The sequence below is a fragment of the Coturnix japonica genome, chromosome 5 (assembly GCF_001577835.2).
Source record: "Coturnix japonica isolate 7356 chromosome 5, Coturnix japonica 2.1, whole genome shotgun sequence".
Classification (NCBI taxonomy): Eukaryota; Metazoa; Chordata; class Aves; order Galliformes; family Phasianidae; genus Coturnix; species Coturnix japonica.
The window spans coordinates 42,379,768-42,398,744 of record NC_029520.1 but is presented as its reverse complement, the minus strand read 5'-3'; the positions used below and the strand labels follow the sequence as shown (position 1 = coordinate 42,398,744).

Here is an 18,977-nt window from a genome sequence, read left to right as displayed (position 1 = left end):
TAGCAGGTCCAATCTTACTTTAGTGAAGCTTTGGAAGCATTTAGACTATCATGGCAAATCAAGGCCAGGGGGAGGGAGAGCAATACATAATTACTCTGGAAGCTCTTTATGTCAACAATTATTTTTTTCATTCAGTTTTCAATCAGAGCCTCACACAATAGGAGCTGTGGTGGCAATCCAAAGCACAGTCACAACAGCCAACTTGATCTAAGTGTCTTGTAAAGAACATACCAGCCAAATCCAGTTGCTGAACTACCTGCCTATTCCTCTCCCTTCTTTTCAGTCTCCCAAGTATAATGGACTCCATTCCAGATAAACTTTTGCTGATATACAGGATGAGAAGTTGAGACAAGACAGCCTGACTCATCCATGAAAGCTTAGACAAGAGTCCGCACTGTGAAATGCGCCCAATCTTCCTCACACCTCTTTCTAACCAATTCAGTTTGCCTCACTCCTATGCATAGAAATGTACTTTACCCTTTATTCACCCAATTTCAAGGTTATACTCAAACACGTACTGGAAGATAAAAGCTTTAAATAATGTACATTCTCTCATTGTCCTTTTCATCGAGATCACAGGTGCATGACCTCGTCCCCCAGCACAAAAAGATGTTGTCATGGAAACAGCTCAGGATGCCAACTTGACAACAACTGACATTCAAACCAGGAGGGACACCTTGTCTTATGCCCTCCCCCACCAAAACAGCACATTTCAGCTGGGGCCAAATCTGCAGTACTCCTTCCTTGCCAGGGCTGGGATGTACTCAGCTGTCAAGAGGAGGTACAGTTGATTCCAGCAACGCATGACCATATACACATACTGCACCCCAAAAACTGCCTTGAGAAAATAGCATCCAACATTACAACCTGATCAAGAGAACTAAGAGTATCCTTTGCTTTCAACACTATTTAAAACATGGTACAGGAAGAGGAGGCCATGTTTCTTGATGGTTAGAATAGTGATTCTCATACTACATCTCAGACAGAACCACTAAATCATTTGGTTTCTTCCAGAGTATCAATGGATCACTGCTTTCCTGAAGGAAAATAACTTCACCACATTGTATTTCAGTTTCCTGCCTGTAAAGTGTTGATAATAATACCTACGGCAAGCCCCAGATAAAGAGCTTTTAGTAATCAGTATTGTAATCCATTTTTTTTTTCTTATTCTATTTCCAGCTTTATCAATACTTTGTGGTAATTATTCACCATCTACCTCTTCTAATTGAGTAATAAATAGTCTAGGAAACAGGAGATGCATTTCTAGGCAAGCATGCTGAAAAAGTGGAAGCACATTCCAGAAAGAAAAATAAATAAATAAATAATAAAGGGAAAGGTCTCTTATTTATTTATATTCTCTCCTCTAGGAGACTTAATTGGAAGAAAACATACAGTTAAAATTCACCTACACTCCTTCCCCCCCCTATACCATATGACTGAAAAATAAGTGAAACTGTGATACACAAATTTAAAAAAAAAGATATTTTGGGGTACACATATATGCATATTTATCTATCTATAAATAAATAAATACATATCATTAGGCTTGGGGGAAGGGGAGCAAAATATCCATAACAACATTTGCTTTCCTGTAGGCTTGTGCATGTTCTTGTGCCTGTATGCTGTCGTGTGATCTCTACATAACCTTTGAAACACAAGTGCATATTTCACCCTTGCAGACTAGCACTACCATTTTTTTGTCATTCCAATTTCATTTCCAGTGCGGTGTGGACTGCGGGCTCAGCAGTCACTGGAGTCTGAAGTGACTCTTGGGACCTCCTCACTGTTCTATATGCAAATGGCCCTGCACCTGGGCAGCCGAGCGGGCTTGCCGACAGTTTAGTTATGCAAATCTGATTGATCGAGAGCATATTGCAGAAGAACACACGCAGGCCTGAGACACTGGCAGCTATATTTCACTGGCTAAATTCCCGAAGAAAAAAAAAAAAAATTAAATGCCAAGCATTTTGATGCATATTCCTTTCAACCCCTGAAGTGCAGTAGCATTTATTTCAGTATGTTTTCAACACTTTGTTTAAATGTTGTTAATGCAATTTCTTTTGCTACTGCTGAATTCACAGAAGAGCTTGTTTTCTGTGGTTAAAACAAAGGCAAAAAGAAAAAGAAAAAGAAAAAACAAACCCCAAAAAGAAAACCACAACAAAAAGAGAGCTACTGTGATGTCGCAACACAATAGGTCTGTCATTTTATTTGAAATAATTCTACAGGCAAATGGAGTAAATGCAGTGTTAAAATATAATTAGGTCCTACAGTACAGAGGAGTGCAAAGAAACTGATGTACCAGCGCAAGTTGCTCAGACTTAATTCTTTCTGTAACAAAAGGTAAAACAAACAGTGAGAATGTAGATTACATACTGTCACCCAATGTCGAAAGCACTTCTTTCTATTTACCAAACACACTGTAAAAAAAAAGGCAGAGAGGAAAAAGAAGAAAGAGGAGAGAAGATAAAAGAATCATTTGGAATCAGCTTAAAATAATAAATTCATTTTTATTTAACAAAAAAATAAAAAAAAAGACAATCCACCTATGTATGTGCACATGCAAACCTCTAATATAGAGCATGCTTCAGGCATCAAGTTAATCTTGGTTTATTGCATACAACTGATTTATTTTCATTTATAAATGAGTGGTGAGCCCTGGTTCTAATATTTGCATTTCTTGTAGTTGTGTTTATGTGCTTTAATGCCTTGGGGAGCCATTTATGGCATTGAAATAACATTATTTATTTTTTCTTATAGCTTTTCCAACTTCAGATACAATTTCAATGCTTGGACAGTGGAAAAGTCACTTGGAAGAAACATGATCTTAGCCTTCTCAAATCACTTATTTTATCTTTTTCAAACAGAGGTTTTCAACAACAACACTGCTAATCAGGGTGAATTTGAGATATAAAATAATTCTGCACTCCTTTGAGGTTGGGATTTTTGTTTCCTTGTTTGGTCTGCTTAATACAGTCTCTCCACAGGCAAGTGAGGTGTTTGGAGCTAGCATGATAGCTATAGATTTGCAGCTCCACAGATTCCAAAGCAGAGAAAAGAGAAACTGCTTCAGACGGTGAATGACTAATGCAGCTGGGTCTGGCCTCAGTGCGAGCCACAAAACATTCTACAATACAAACTGTTGTAACAGGCCATGAGACAAACATCTATTACTGTGGTTCTATAGAATATGCACTCACAGAAAATCCTGCAATAAGCTATTGGGAATCAGTGAGCAAAGTTCCATACTGAAGAACATTTTTGCATAAACATCAATTAAAATATGTATCATCAGGCATAACTCAAAAAAGTATTTGATTTTTAATCTCAGTGTTAAATTTGTCATAATCTCAAGAGGACCGCGCACAGAACAAAATTTCTTAGTAACAGAAGATTGTCCAAAACCACGCTTAAAAACCCCCAGAGAAATACAGTTAAAATTTGTAGAAAGAAGCCCAAGTTATCTAAAGGACTTGAAAAGTAAAGCAACCCCGCTGTAGCAATGTTCAAGCACAACTTATTGAATAGAAAACACTTCCCTGCGCGTTAAGTTGTATTGCCTTTGGCACAGATTCTTCAGCTGTAAATTTGTCCAAGGAATGACATACAGTACACATCAGAGAAGTAATGAAGGAAAAAGGTTTAGATGGGCACTTTGCAGCTGACGGGGAGCCGTTATTGAGCCCTGTCTGCTGTATTTAGCAAAAGGGGGGGGGGAAAAAAAACAACACAGAGCAAGAACATCTTTGTCTGTCCCAACCTCTGCGGCTGTCTTTTTATAATTAAATAAATGGGGAAAATAATAATAATAATAATTAAAAAATAGCCATCTGACAAGCAAAGCCTAGCCAGAGGGTCAAAAATGAAGATCCTGGGAAAGGTCAAGTTTAATCTCTACCCACGATGCCCTGGTGCATCCCTCACAACAGCTGACTAACAAAAGGGGCTCAGGACTGTGACTGACAGAATTCTTAATTGTATCCACTCATTCATGACAATTTGATTAAAATATTACGCCAAAGTCTCACCCCCTGTTTGCTTCGATCCTCCAAATCTAATTTTGAATTTTCAGAAAGGAGATTACCTCCACAAGCATGACTGGGATGCTATTAACTTCTACTTAATCTTTATTACTGATGTGAATTTAACATATGTATGGCTTCGTCTCGCTCCTGTTGTTTTCTCTCTAAAGTAACGTCTAGGCAATATACAAGTGGCGGACATTAATTTTCACTTTGATATTCTGTCATACGAAAGCTCATACTTACACATGAAAACTTAAAGATGTACTGTCTTAATACCACAGTACAATTAGATCACACTAAATAAAATAATAAAAAGCCTCATGTACAAACTCCCCTCGGCCCTCGTCAAAGAAAGGAACAAAAACCTGCTGAGCTACAAAATATTATAACTTTTTGTTATTATCTTCAGCTACTTCCTCTTCATTATAGGAGTTGCTCCAAAACTTACAAGAACCGGTAAATTCTATTCAGCATCAATAATAATTGCAAAGAAGTCAAGCAGGCAGTATAAGTTCCAAATCAATTTGGATTACTCCCAAATTTATGAAACTATTAAGTGAATGTAGTCATTGTTACCTGTGCATTTACTTTCAAATGATACTTGAATAGAAGATGCGATTTCATTTTCAAAGATGCTTACTACTCCACCCATTTCCTTCCCACAAGTAATGCAGAGAAAATTAATCATCAGCTGTATTTGTGTTCACAAGAGCATTCACTAACATACTGGACATGAAACGTGACTAATAAAATGGATTGGGTTGGGAAATTAAAAAAAAAAAATCCATGAGATTTTTTTTTTTTCCTTGTTGTAGCTTCTTATTTTATTTCTTTTTAAAACTCATCTCCAAAACCCAGGGAGCATTACAGGACTTGTGGAATTACAGCAAGAAAAGCCCAGATAAATACTCGGTCATGCTGAGCCTAGCTGCAGCCAGCAGCCACATCAGCTACACCGCGTGCTCCAACATGCCTGAGTTCCTCATGAGCTCTCTGCGCCAAGCAACTGGTGGTGAGAGAGCAACAGCCAGAAGACTAATGGGAATAGAAATAAATAAATAAGGGATTGTATCTTTAATATTTTCAGTATTGAAAGGGGAGCTAAAGGAAAGAAGAGGACAGCCTCTTTAGCAGGGCCTGTGGTGACAGGACAAGGGGAAATGGTCTGAAACTAAAAAAAAATAAAAAGGAGATTCAAGTGGGATATAAGGATATTTTTGTTTACAGTGAGGGTGATGAGGCACTGGAGCAGGTTACCCAGAAACGTGCTGGAAACCCTGTCCCTGAAGACATTCAATGGCAGACTGGACCAGGCTCTGAACAACCTGATCTACCTTTGTTCATGGAAGGGGAACTGGACTAAATGACCTTCCAACTCTAAGCTTTCTATGGATAACATTAAGGCTTAAACATAGAGGAAGAGAGTCTTTGTACAGAAATGGGCTGAAAGCTGAATATACCATATTTTTAAAGTTTCCATACAAAGACATCTAGAAAGGCAGGCCAGGAATTATGAATGTATGTTTTCACTGTTGAGTACATACTAATACTGTACTTATTTTCCAAACTGGAGGGGAGCATCACCTCTTTTCTCGTACTTGAAGAGATAACTACATGCCCCTAGTAGGAAGGCTTCCAGGTATTAACTCAGATACAGAGCTTGGCTGGAACAAGGAAAACAAACAAAGAAAAAACAACAACAAAAAACCAGCCACTCCCAGCACTCCCCACATAGTTTCAATATGCCTGCTCCCAGAGCAGAGGCAAGACTTTCGTCAAGTCTATTTGATGAGTAATATTGAGTAGCTACAATATTTTTAATTCTAGCTAGGAGTTTTCAACTAATTGCACTGGTATCCAAAGAACTGAAATCAGACCTGGGGGAGGGAGAGGGAAGAGAACAGAACACCCCACAATCGCTCCAAACAAATCTGATGGCTGCTTAAGAATTCAGCCATCGTTTGAATAAAACCAGTCTGCTCTCTGTTCAGCATATGCCAAATGGTTTACTGTCATTTTCAGAAGGATTTTTCTTTTTGTCAGTTCACAACTGCCTTCTATTGTCAATGCTGTGAATAGCCAACAACAATTTAAAGTAGTGCGCTCCTATCAGTATTGTTCTCCTGTTCAGAGGCACAGAGAACAAGAATACATCTATGTTTTCCATACAGCGTAGAAAAATGTAATTCTCTGTTTAGTGTCATATCGACAACTCTTGTCCCAATTCACTGCCATGGGCAATGAGTGACAGACTGAGCTGTCCATTCTGACAATGTGACCAAGATATCTGCAGTTGACACTGCTATATCATTTTTCCCCTCCCCAAAAACGTTGCTAGAAAAATCTCCTATTTTGATTCCTTTATTTGTTTCTTTATCTACATACAAAGTACAGATAAAAATGAAATTGAGTTCATTAAACAAGCTACAAATAATGCCTTGATAGCACAGGAAATGTAGCATTCCCTTGCAATGCAGCATGTGCTCTCAATGGAGTACGAATTTCTTTATAATACTAATAAAAAATAGCTGTAGTCCCCTTCTTTCAACAAAGGCTTCCCCCCACCCCAGCAATTCTGTAGAATATATCTTATTCTCTGGAATAAAAAGCAGCCTTTTCCTCCTTTATAGGTAGCAGGCACATCACAGTTAACAATATGTAGCTGAAGGGCGATTAACTCCTGGTACCATAGGCCTGGAAATGGCAATAAAGAGGTAGCTTGGAGCTGTGCACTGAAAACAGCATTTATTCAAGGGAAGGGAAGAAATGAAACAAAACTTTGACAATGTTGGAAAAGAGAAAGAAGAAATAGGTTAAGGCAGCTATAGCAGAGAAATGATTTACATGCTGTTAATGCACATTGGCTGTATGTTGCATTCAAGACAGTATTTAAATAAAAGCCTTGTCAGCCTGTGTATTAATATGCTGAATTTATGTTGCCTACAAGGTAAAGACTACCTTCTTACTGTACCATATACAGATATTATAATATGTCAAGAGCATTTTTGGAAGTACTTTCTACCTTAAGCACAGTTTCTGGATTTGTTTCAGTTTGTGTTTGTTTCTCCATTGATTTTTGAGTGTTTTCATTTGTTCCTAAGTTCTTGATCGTAATTTGTTCTTTTTATTGCTTCCAACATCAAACCTCTCCAGCAGAGGGAAGAAAAAGAAATATATTTACATAGGAGATGAAGGAAAGTAGAGGTTTCAGCACACAGTTGAAGTTAATGGAATAGAGGTATTAGCAATGCAATTTTGCAGCACGAATTTTCCTATCATGCAATGGTTAACTTCATAGGAGCTGGGGGCTGGTGCTGCAGAGAAAAGAGACAATGGTGATGTCTCTGAACAGGCCTTTTGACACTATGCCAGCATCAGTGTCATCTCTATGTTGATCTTCCTTTGCTTCTTACATGGCCCTCCCAAAACTAACTGAGCTGCCAGGTAATGATGGTCATAGGGGGATCTTAGCAGCTGGCTGTTATGTGATAAATGACACAGTATCAACAATAGTACATGACCTTTATGGATTCTGGCTGTCTCTTAGAAGTATGTGAAATATTCACAATGAAATACAAAACCTACTTGAAATTCAAGTTGCTCCTCAGACAATTACTATGGAACCCAAACACCTAACTGCCCTGTATTGGCAAGATATTTATATTTCTACTGCCCCCATAAAGTTCTCTGCCTTGTGCATCATTACAGAAAATAACAAGTCAGAGCTGGTGTTCTGTTTTTTTGTGTTTTTTTTTTTGTTTTTTTTTTAAAGTACAAGGCCTACCCCTAGATGACTGCCTGAAGTACAAATGAATGACAGTCAAAAAAAATAATCCCACTGGTAGCAATATGATCTGGAGGCATAGCCGAGGAGCTGAGGTGTGAAACTCTTCAGACTCAGCCAAAATAAGCCATTGCTACTAGGAAAAAAAATAAAGAAAAAAGAAAGGCATCAAACTCAGGCATTAGTTTAGAAAAGCAACAACAGCAGTGGCTACAAACTTCTGAACAAAGCACACTGAATCAACAATAAGTAAATCATAACATCCCCTCGTGCCTCCCAGAGCAAAAACGCTAATCATGTTTGGTCCCTCTGAACATCTGTCATCCTCCACAGTGTATGAAAAAGGGCGAGTTTTAGATCAACAGCCTCAAATTCTGTCAGATCAAGTATAAGAAAGTCAGTGTCTTCTTTCATATGTCATGTCCCCTTCCAATTTAATTGAAGGTAGGCTTCCTAGCCCAAATTCCTTAGACTACCATTTAGCATCACACTCAGAGGTAAATCTCTGGACACAAAGTCTGCTGTAACGAAATGAACAGTCCCCCTGGGCTTAAGGACTCTTCATGCACCTTAATGCATCTGGTAGGATAATAGGGAAGATGACAATAGGAGTAAAGTTCCATATTTGGGAAAAAGAAACATTAAAAAACGTAATGCATAGCTGCATCTGCAAGAGCAGAACTAACACTTTCTGCATTTCTAACAGCTGGGAAGCAACATGGACTGCAGTCCAGGGGTTCCAGGCACTCTCTCAGTCTCTCTTCTTCCAGAAACTAATAATATATCAAAGACTACACCCTTGCCTTCATAGCACGTCCTGCTGGCCAGATCTTTTAGTTTAAAAGCCTTCAGAAAAGAAGCCCCAAATACCGGAAAGCCTACATTACTACTTGAGGTCTAAAGTGCCACGTACTTAGGTTAGCAAGGAGTGTAATCATGAGCTCCAGATTATTGTTATGCATCAGTCTGCTGATAGCAAAAGCACCCTAAATCAGGAGACAAAAAACGTACTGGCTTGATAAATTCAAAGCAGGAATAACAGCCTAACTTTGAAAGCAATTGAATAATGAAACACCTTGGCACAGAGCAGGGAGGTTTTCTCAGCACCAGCAATCCTTAAGACAAGACTACCTCTCCAGCTTTGCAAACAGATATTCCTTGGCTCAGGGATTACCCACAGAAGTGACGTTACCAATTCTATGCACAACCAGTGCTATCTACGTATTGACAGTCACAGCAAGCCCAATGTTCACTAAGAATCACCACAGAACCTTTTTTTTTTTCCCCTTTTGTTCCCCACATGGTAGTTCTGAAACAACGTCTGTGAGAGAACAACGCTAAATACAGTTCTGAGAGTTACTTAAAACTACTACCAGGTCACAAAAATCTATGAAAAGGAGTGAGGTCAGGAAGAATTTGTGTAGATGAAGCGACCTCTAAAGTGAATCATAAGAGTTAAGAGAAGTGTGTTCAGATAAACTAATGCAAGAGCATATGAAGTTGGTACACAAACACAAAGTCCACGCTGATTATAATGTGATCTGATTTAAAATCTTCCTTGAGGCGAGGTTTTAATAATACTTAAAAAGGCTTGACAGCTCCCTGTCATGGTATGTCCATGTTATTAAATTGTAAAGCAACTGTCTTGCTCATAAAAAAAAATCTAAACGAGAAAACACATGGTGGACAAAGCCAAGGACAATAGCAGAAATCAGAGTTGAGCCTCAGTTTATTTATGCATTGGAATCATCTATCTCCTAAGAACCAGCATTAGCTTCGAAGGTCACGTCCTCATGAAATTAATCCACTAAGCCTTATTCTGCTGAAACTTGAAGAAATAACAATTGGGCAAATTGAAAATAGGCAGGAGGTAACGAAGGAGCTTCAGTAGGACAGATTTCCCAAGTTGCTCTCAGAGCCACACACCAGAGCTGCAGCGAGAGACAAGATGACGATCTGTGAAAGCCTTCTGTCACTATGACAAGCGAATGCAGTGGCATCATTTCATGCCCACATTCCAGCCAGTGTTCAAGACTTTCCCCAACCTTCTCTGAAGCAAATTCTGTGTTCTACCATTAACTTGTCATTCTCCTCATCAATATATTATTTATGCTCCCTCTTCTGATCTTAATCTGCAACTGTTTCTTTTCCATGAATTTCATCATGTTGATGATTTGCATGTGCTCTACAATTCAGTTCTCCATTCTTTTGTTGATTCACACACTTCCAATCTCTTTTCTTCCTCAATCTCTCCAATCTCAGTCAATCTCCAATTGGCTGAACATGAGCCGACAGTGTGCCCAGGTGGCCAAGAAGGCCAACAGCATCCTGGCTTGCATCAGAAACAGTGTTACCAGCAGGAACAGGGCAGTGATTGTCCCCCTGTACTCAGCTCTGGTGAAGCCCCATCTCCAGCACTGTGTCCAGTTTTGGGCCTCTCGCTGCAAGAAAGACATCGAGGGCCTGAAAGGTGTTCAAAGAAGGGCAGCAAAGCTGGTGAGGGGTTTGGAGCACAGGCCTTATGAGGAATGCCTGAAGGACCTGGGATTGTTCAGTCTGGAGAATGCTCAAAGGAGACCTTATTGCTCTTTATAACTACCTAAAGGGAGGTTGTAGTGAGCTGGGGATCAGCCTCTTCTCTGATGTAACTGGTGACAGTTCTACAGGGAATGGCTTCAAGCTGCACCAGGGGAGGTTTTGGCTGGACATTAAGAAATACTACTCTGAAAGAGTGGTCAGGCAGTGAAATGGGCTGCCCAGGGAGGTGGTGGAGTCACCGACCCTGGAGGTGTTCAAGGAACCTTTGGACACTGTGTTGAGAGACATGGTTTAATGAGAACTATTGATGATGGGTGGATGGTTGGACTGGATGATCTTGTAGGTCTTTTCCAACCTTGGTGGTTCTATGGTTACTATTACCTTCCAATCTTCAGTTTAAGTACTTATACTCATGTCCTGCATTGCACCCAAAACTAATTTTGCTTTCATCATCTTTTCTACTATCTTTATGATGTTCATTAAATCATTTTCACTATGTTAGCTTGATGTTTTCAAAAATTAGGCAGTCCTGTGTCCTCCTTGTCAAACAGGCCCAGTCTCATTAGATTTTACTAAATGTGGCCTTGTCTATTAGAACAAGATTATTTTGTTTCTTTTGTATCTGAGCTTGTTGCACCTAAATATACGAATTTAGGTAACTGTTTTCATTAATAATCCATCAAACCACTTCCTCCCTAAACTAACATCTGTTGTGAGTCTATTTGCTTCAAAATTTTCCTGGAAAGTACACCTCATTCCCAAATATTTAGCATTTACGCCTGCTCTTACTCAAGTGTTTTTAGGGTTTGTTTTTATAAAACATCAATGGACCTTATGCATTATCCTATTTTGATATATACATGAAGCAATATCACACTGACAGATCTCAAGATAGTTGAGATTAGTCCACTCAGTCCTTCACACAATTTACAAGTTCTGGATATTTCCTCATACTTTTTCTTCTCTCCGTACCAGTTTCTAGGATGGTACAGAGTAATTTGTTGGGTACTGGTGAGAAAAAGGACAGGAGAGGATCCAGGGCTTTACAGTACCAATACTGGCAGGTTTTGGCCATAGGAAAGAAAGAGAATGAAAGAGAATTGAGATTATAAAAGCTTATCTAAGAAAGAAAAAAATGTTCTGCTCATACAATAGACAAACTGCTTACTTTTAAAGGTCAGCAACAACAAAATGACACTAAAAGGATAAAACTAGGACGATGGATGCAAGCCTCCAATAACAAGTGGACTGGCATGACCCCAGCAACATCAAGCTTCCTACGGTGGCTTTTTCTCTATCATCTTGGATATCGCTTATTTTAAGAATGCATCTACTGATGAGAGCAAAACTAATGTAGCATGAAGAAAAGGATGAAATAGAAAGTATTTTATTTGTCAATACCCTGTCACTGTCACCCAGCTTTGGTATGAAGATACAATATGAATGGCAGCCTGATTTTCAGAAGTGCTTTGCACTATCATGTCTCTTTGCTGTCAGAACAACTGAAAAAAGATTATTTATTTTCCCTCTCCACTAGCTTGTATGTAGGCCACTCCAAAAGTAATGCCTCCTATTTATTTCCATGGAAACTACAACAGATACAGACAGCACGATAACACTGTTTGATAAAGCAAATTCTCAGCCACAAAAATGTTTTTCAACATAGACACCACCAGTAGCTATGCACTTTTGCTGTTGATGAACAAGAGCCTGCATGCCACGCTCATAAGAATCTTCACTGCCATCTGGAATATAGCTTGTCATTTACATCACTATTACCACTGCTGAAATACACCACCCACCACCGTGCATCCACTGTTTGGCCTCTAAACATTCAGCAGGTATCAATGAACATCAAAGGGTGCCATTTTTTTTCTGGATAGAGAAATTCAGTTATGCACTTTTTACTTCATCCACACTTCCACAACAGACAACATTTTCTCAGACTGCCCCTCTGCTGCCATTTGTTGCACAGCAACAACTTGCAACAGAATGTTGGCAGGAAGGCTCAACCTCTACTGCCAAACCACTAACATTCACCTCTGATGTTACAGGACAACATAATAAAATAGGAGGCATTATTTCCAGAACAGATCTTGTTCATTTATGGTGACTATCCATTTAAGAGTAACTCTAAAATCTACTAGAATTAATGCTTTGTGTAGTACCCAATTCTCATGATTCTACCACTACATTTATGTTGTTGGGTGCTTTCCTTACAGTGCAGCTCATGCCTATATCACCTCCTCTTTCATTTTTTGGAAAATACAATCAATCTAATTGCAAGGAAGAGATAGAAAAAAAGACTTTTGTCATACAAAAGACAACAGTACAGTGTTTTGCTTTATGTCTTGAGAGAAAAGGGATTTGATTCAAGATTTCTGAAAATCTGAGGTCAGTAACAATTTGCAGATTGTTTTACTAAACCATAAACTAATAATAATAATAATAATGATCTTAAAGTTATCCTGTCACTGCTTCTGAAGAGAGATTTACCTCCATTACCTAGGGATTACCAATTTAATAGTCTAACAACATGCAATTGTCTGACAAGCACATTGTATTCCTTCACTTCAACAATAGCCCAAAAGTGCCAAAACCATTTGCATTTATCTTCAGTCAGTCAAGTAGACAGCAAGACCAGAAGGAGCTTTATCTAACAGTAGCTCTAGTGCCTTACAATTGTCTTAAATATTTCAACAAAGAGATATCTCAGTGTATTTCCCCAGCTACCAATGAGTTTCCAAAGGTCAATAACTTCAGCTTCAAACACAGAGTGATCTCTAAAGCTTTTCTTGCAGTTGAGAGATTAAGGCAGATTCTTATAAACATATTTATGAAATAAGAGCAAGGAACTTCAGCCTGACAGTTTGGAATGTAACACCATTCTGTATCTATATTATTTTCAGGATTAGAAACCATTAATTCCTAAAATTGTGCTGTGGAGCATAAGTGGCAACAGCTGCAGATATCCGTTTGCTGTCTTTCCACATGGGCTATTTCCTGCACAAGATATGCATGAAGAACATAAATGAGGTGCTACCTCCTTAGACAAGCCTTGGCAAAATAAAATAAAAAACTAAAAACCATGAACCATTTTTTGTCTTAAAATGATGAACTTAGATAGTAATAAAAATGATGGCATCTTAAGGCATTCCTTACACACTTCCTGTTTCTGTAATCCATTCTTCTTCCATGCACAAACTAATAAAATGCCTCTTCTTATTATGTCACTACTGTACACGAAACATTTCATGCATAAAATATTAATCCCAGACACAGGTCTTTGAGAAAATGATTGTACTGGCTGAAGGAAAAAGACAGAGGTTTCTGGATATAGCTCCAGTAATGCTTTTCCACCCCAAAGCAAAATTGCAGCTATATTCAAGCCCTGGGTTTTTCAGTGGCACAAATAATGGACAAAAGATGTGGACAAACAGACTCAGAGAATCAGAATGAGACATACCATGTGTATTTGGTCCATAACGTCAAAAATGGAATCTCAATACTGGCTTTTCTTTGTGCTCTACTTTTAACTCATTGAGTAAAATTTCTAGGCAAAATTGGGAGAAAATAAGTTTCAATCCCATTAAACCTGACTTTTACAGTTGAGAACTATCACCAAGTACTTCATAAGTTCAGAATACCACACTGTTATTAAACTACTCCCTCAAACATGCAATATCACAATACAAATACTGTAATTAAGAAAATTAGGGATGCCTGCTCTTCCATTCATTTTCAATAGTATTACAGGCTGCACATGAGCCATGTCCCACATCAACACCTTATTTCCCTTGTTATTTCCTACCACAATTTCCTGTCAGAACACAACTGAGGTTTTACAATTGTGAGATAATTCCTGTTCTTTCTGTTTACACCTACACTCTGATATACTGACAAAGAATTCATTACATTCACCTGCCTTCCACATCAAGACCATACTCCAGAATTAGTTACACAGTTCTTCATCCATACCACTTCTCACAGCCTTGCCTTCAGGAACCTTTTTGTTTCTCCTAAGACTGTTTTATAGTAAAAAGAGGTCTGAAAACTCATATAAAGAACTAGTCTTTCTGCTGGCAGTAGTATAGCTCACACGAGTAAACAGTTGCACTATTAAGCTTAATAGAGTTCAACAGAAGTAAACACTTTTCAATGGGTATTACTTTGCTAACCTGCAATCATTCCTGATAATCCCTCCTTGGAGTACACCAGGCAATTTTTCATTGTCCAAAGTCTCCAAATCTTTATGAATATTTATTTTACTCTTTCTTCTTTAGAACTATATCTCTCAATCTTCCACCTTCCATCTCCACTGTTATCTGGTTATTGCCCTCTGAGGTGATATGCTACAGTCCCAGGATGGTTTGTGGTACAGTGGTTGTGGTCTCACCTCTAGACCATGAAGTAGTACTATGTACACACAGGCCAAAAAAAAAAAAGACCATGTTATAAATTGAAATTAAAGGCCACTCAGCAGTACAAGTAAATTTCACTGAGAAGAGGTAAGTGCTGCTGCTGGAACAGAAATGACCACTCGCACACAGGATTGCTAAAGTATTGGCTGGGAACAATGTCTGATTATAGGCTTTTCTTACAAAATAAATTAGAACTTCAGTGGGCATACCAACTAATTATCTCCTAGGAAGAGAGTTTTAATTTGATGTTAAAAGGGCTATAGGAATATTTACCTCTGACATTTTTATATGAAATGGTACTATAAGCCCTTGACTTCCAAGCACTGAAACTGCTTAAATAGTAGTCATGGTCCCGTATAGTAACCTTATGACTCTTTCTCTCCCTTTTTGAATGATATACAGAAAATTACTAAAGCTGCACCACTGGATTAATTACAGACTTGTCATGAAATTCTAAAACCACAATACTAAGGCAGCTAAGCAAGAGCAGCTTCCTAATAGATTTAATCATCTGCTGGATAAATGCTCCGACCAGGGCAGGAGATTTGATGTAAAAACAGATATATGAATTTTAGAAGACTACAATGCCATTCACTAGGCTTTGTTTCTATAGTCAAAATATAGCGTTCAAACAATTAAAAATAGTACAAAATAAAACACTTTGAAGTGGTAGAGGTCATGCTTACTTACATTAGAGACTAAAAGTAAATAGTTTCTAAACCTACTAAAGGTGATCCTCCTTGTAAGAAGGAATTCTACCAGGAAATGTGAAGATAGCTTATCTGAAGGCTCTGTAACCATGAGATGCTATAAATGTCATTCCCTACTCTTGGCATCAGGATGCCAGTTAGCTTTCAGTATAGGGAGTGCCCTTTCCTAGATTTGCTTTAGTAGCTAAGGCTATTATTACCTTAGACTCTCACATAGTACATTACAGTACAAGTACACTAGCATAGCCAAGCTTCCCTGTAACCAATTAAAAATAAATAGCACCTGAACAAACTGACTGTCAATTAGCAAGTAGTTGGTTGTTTTGATAATCACATCACAGAAGGTGTATCTGCAGAAATTCAATCAATCCAAAATGAACAGTACCTCAAAGGCCAGGCAGATGTATAGGCAGAACACTTCTGGAGCATAGGAAGGTTAATTTCCACCTCCACCCCCCACACCCACTCCCCTCTCTCAAAAAAAGGAAGATAGAACCAGGCCATCTACCCTTCTAACATGCTAAAGCTTTCAAATAGCTCCCAGGCATTTTAGAAGCAGTTGTACAGTGTTTGCTTGCCACTTCCAATTAAACATGGTACAACAGTCTGATGTCACTAGGCTCTACTAATAGGAAGAGTTGCTCAAACTCAAAACAAAGAACTATTCATAGAGGTAAGCATTTTCTGGATAAACACTGAAGCTGTTTATATATAGAGAACAAGAACAGGTAAAACAACATAAAGCACCGTTTTCCCAATCCTTACATTCTCCCATTATTTGGTTAAACCAGCTAATTTACCATGTACGGCCAAAAATACCTCAATTTCATAAGTTCTAGATTTTATAAGTTCTATAAGCTTTGTCCATCTCCTTAATGCAGACAGAAAAACTGTTTTAAAAAAAAAAACAACCTACAACTTAAAAAGTACTAAAAGCACTTGAGCCTGAAGTGGATTTAGGCACCATTTAACCAAGTTCCATTTTTCCAGACCTAACAGAAAAAGGAAGTTTTTCTGGTTAGCCATTTTCCCATCTTAAAATAGTTATTTCAATCACTTAAACATGCAAAGACCTGAGGAAAAGTTGATAAAAAACTTTTCTTCCTTGGCCTCTCAGAAAAAGGTAGAATGATAGAATTAGAAGAACACAAGGTGGAAATCAGAGCAGAAATGAGTAAGAAAGGGAAGGATGAAGGTAAATTCAAGCACTGATGGAGAAAGGGGAGGAGACAGTTGAAAGGCAATGGAAAGTCTCAATAACTAGAAAGGAACAACTGGAGAAAAAGTATCTCAAAACTATGTGTTTTTGTAAACCAAAAACACAATTAACTTTATCCACAAGAGACCTGACCTGCAGATTCATGGACACAATTTTTAAGTACCTTCAGATAGCAACTGAAGTATGGATACTTCAGAGCTTTCCTTTAAGCATTCATCAAGTCTACTCATAAAGTTTGGCCCAAGTATCACATACCTTAATCCTTTGTGATTCAAAGCAGTAGTGTCCAACGTGCTTCAGGATTAATTGAACAGCAACCCATTGAAGGCCAAACAACAAAGCAAATCTCCAAACACTCTTGTCCTCTCACTGCTTATGAGCACAGCTCCAGATAAAGGTCCTGATAAGCTCCTCCCTCTCCCAGATACCACATGCAGTAATTTAAAGACCTGGAGACAAAAAAAATGGTTTTCCATTTCTCAAGGATTAGAAAATATCTGCATGAAGTGATGATAAAATAAAGCCTAGTAATCTCATCTATATTAAAAAAGGAAAAAAAAAAAAAAAAAAAAAAGGAATAAATATTACTCTCAGCTGTACTCAGAAGGCACAGGATTATCACAACAAAGTCACATCTCCCTATGTACACTGTTTACTTCTTGTAAACAACTCATAGACTGAAAGAAGGGGGAAATCAATCTCACTTTTACTGAATGAGCTTGTCTCTAATCAGGTTCCCTACCTGTTTTTCCACACGTGAAGATACCAAAATCTTTGAGTAACAATGCTGAGAAATAAAATGCTGCTTCTTTAAAATTAAGATTCCCACAGACTTTTTTTTTTTTTTTTTTAAATGTCATGGAAGCTTTTCTACTGCTGCCAGGCTTTATACACATCGTTGATTTACAAAACCTTAGTTTTGATATTAGATTGACTTGACAGCATCTCACGTAATGAGTAAAATTTAAAAGGCAACAATAGATTGTACTCTTGGCATGCAGACCCAAGTTCAGCTGGAAGCTGGAAATACACAGGTGCCTCCTTTCCACATAATTGTGGCCTCTTGGGGTATTTCCCATGTGGTTCTACTCAGGAGAGCCAGGACATGCAAATTACTCACCTGAATGTAGCTGCCGTCATGCCTGCTTTTAAGAGAAAAAAAATCCAATGTCTTCTGCACTGCTTATCTTCCAACAAGTTACACAAAAGCCAACTCCAACAATTCTGTGGGCAATGAGATTTCGTGGTGACAGTGCACCCACACAGAGACAACTAAAGCTTACAGAACTTTTAGACTTGGGAATGACCAGACAATAGCTCAGCTCCAGGGACAGGCCTTTGGGCACTGCACAAATCATTTAACATAGAAATGATGAAAGGCTGTGTGAGACAGAATCCAAGAATACCTCTAGAAAGTGTTCAGTCTTTTTTTTTTTTCTTTCAATTTTTTTTCTCTCATGGCTTCAGCCTTTCTCAGATAAAACTCATTTCCTAGCAATTTACTCTCCCTTGCAGACACTGAAGAATTGTTGTTCAACTCTTTCACTGGTACTTCCAAATTCCAAATGTTAAACTACAAATTATTTTAACAACTCCCCCAAAACATATTTAATTACTAAGAAATAACAAGAAATATGTAAATGAGACAGAATCCTGTATGACAGGACTACACAGCACACACACACAACAAAGTAGAAACAAGAGCTTTTCCAAAGGTATTTGTGGGCAATAGAGAGTAATAGGTAGAACTGCACCAGTAAGTGTTTACTCCACTGAATTAAATGCAGCTGCCCTAGGAGCATGACCCCACCCTGTTCTGCCTCAGAACAATGTCCCTAGGGTTTGCTGCTCCTGGACACATCCAGAACAATCTCAAAAAGACACATGGAACAGCCACATGGTTTACAATTGCATGGATAATTCTCTCCTATTGCCATTTTCATTGATAAGTATATGTTTTTCAGTGGTACAAGCAGAAAAGCAATATCCAGCTCCCTGTCTGGATTACATTTTTCTCAGGTACTCTGTCCACACACCTGTCCAGTCAACGCATACTCTAACTCTGAATTACACAAGAAACTTAAACATGGTTAAAACTAATTTGTTCCTCCTTTTACAAAAAAATCCTACAGTAATTATGCACAGCCCTGAGCAATTGTGTCTCACAAAATGAATCTCAGCTGTTAGCTTGATGTATGGTCCTGACTGGGTCAACACACACATGAACTGGAGCTCTAGTGTGAATCAGAGCAGCTATAGTTTAATGGAGAAACAAGCAAA

The 18,977-nt window shown here is 38.3% G+C and overlaps 1 long non-coding RNA gene across 1 annotated transcript in view; it reads right to left on the bottom strand.

Moving 5' to 3' along the window:
• The window catches only part of LOC116653545, a 96,573-nt gene extending 79,479 nt beyond the window's left edge, over positions 1-17,094 (bottom strand). Inside the window, exon 1 of the long non-coding RNA XR_004307634.1 lies at positions 16,953-17,094. This is a non-coding gene — a long non-coding RNA (uncharacterized LOC116653545). The remainder of the gene's footprint in view (positions 1-16,952) is intronic.
• Between the last annotated feature and the right edge of the window lie 1,883 nt (positions 17,095-18,977).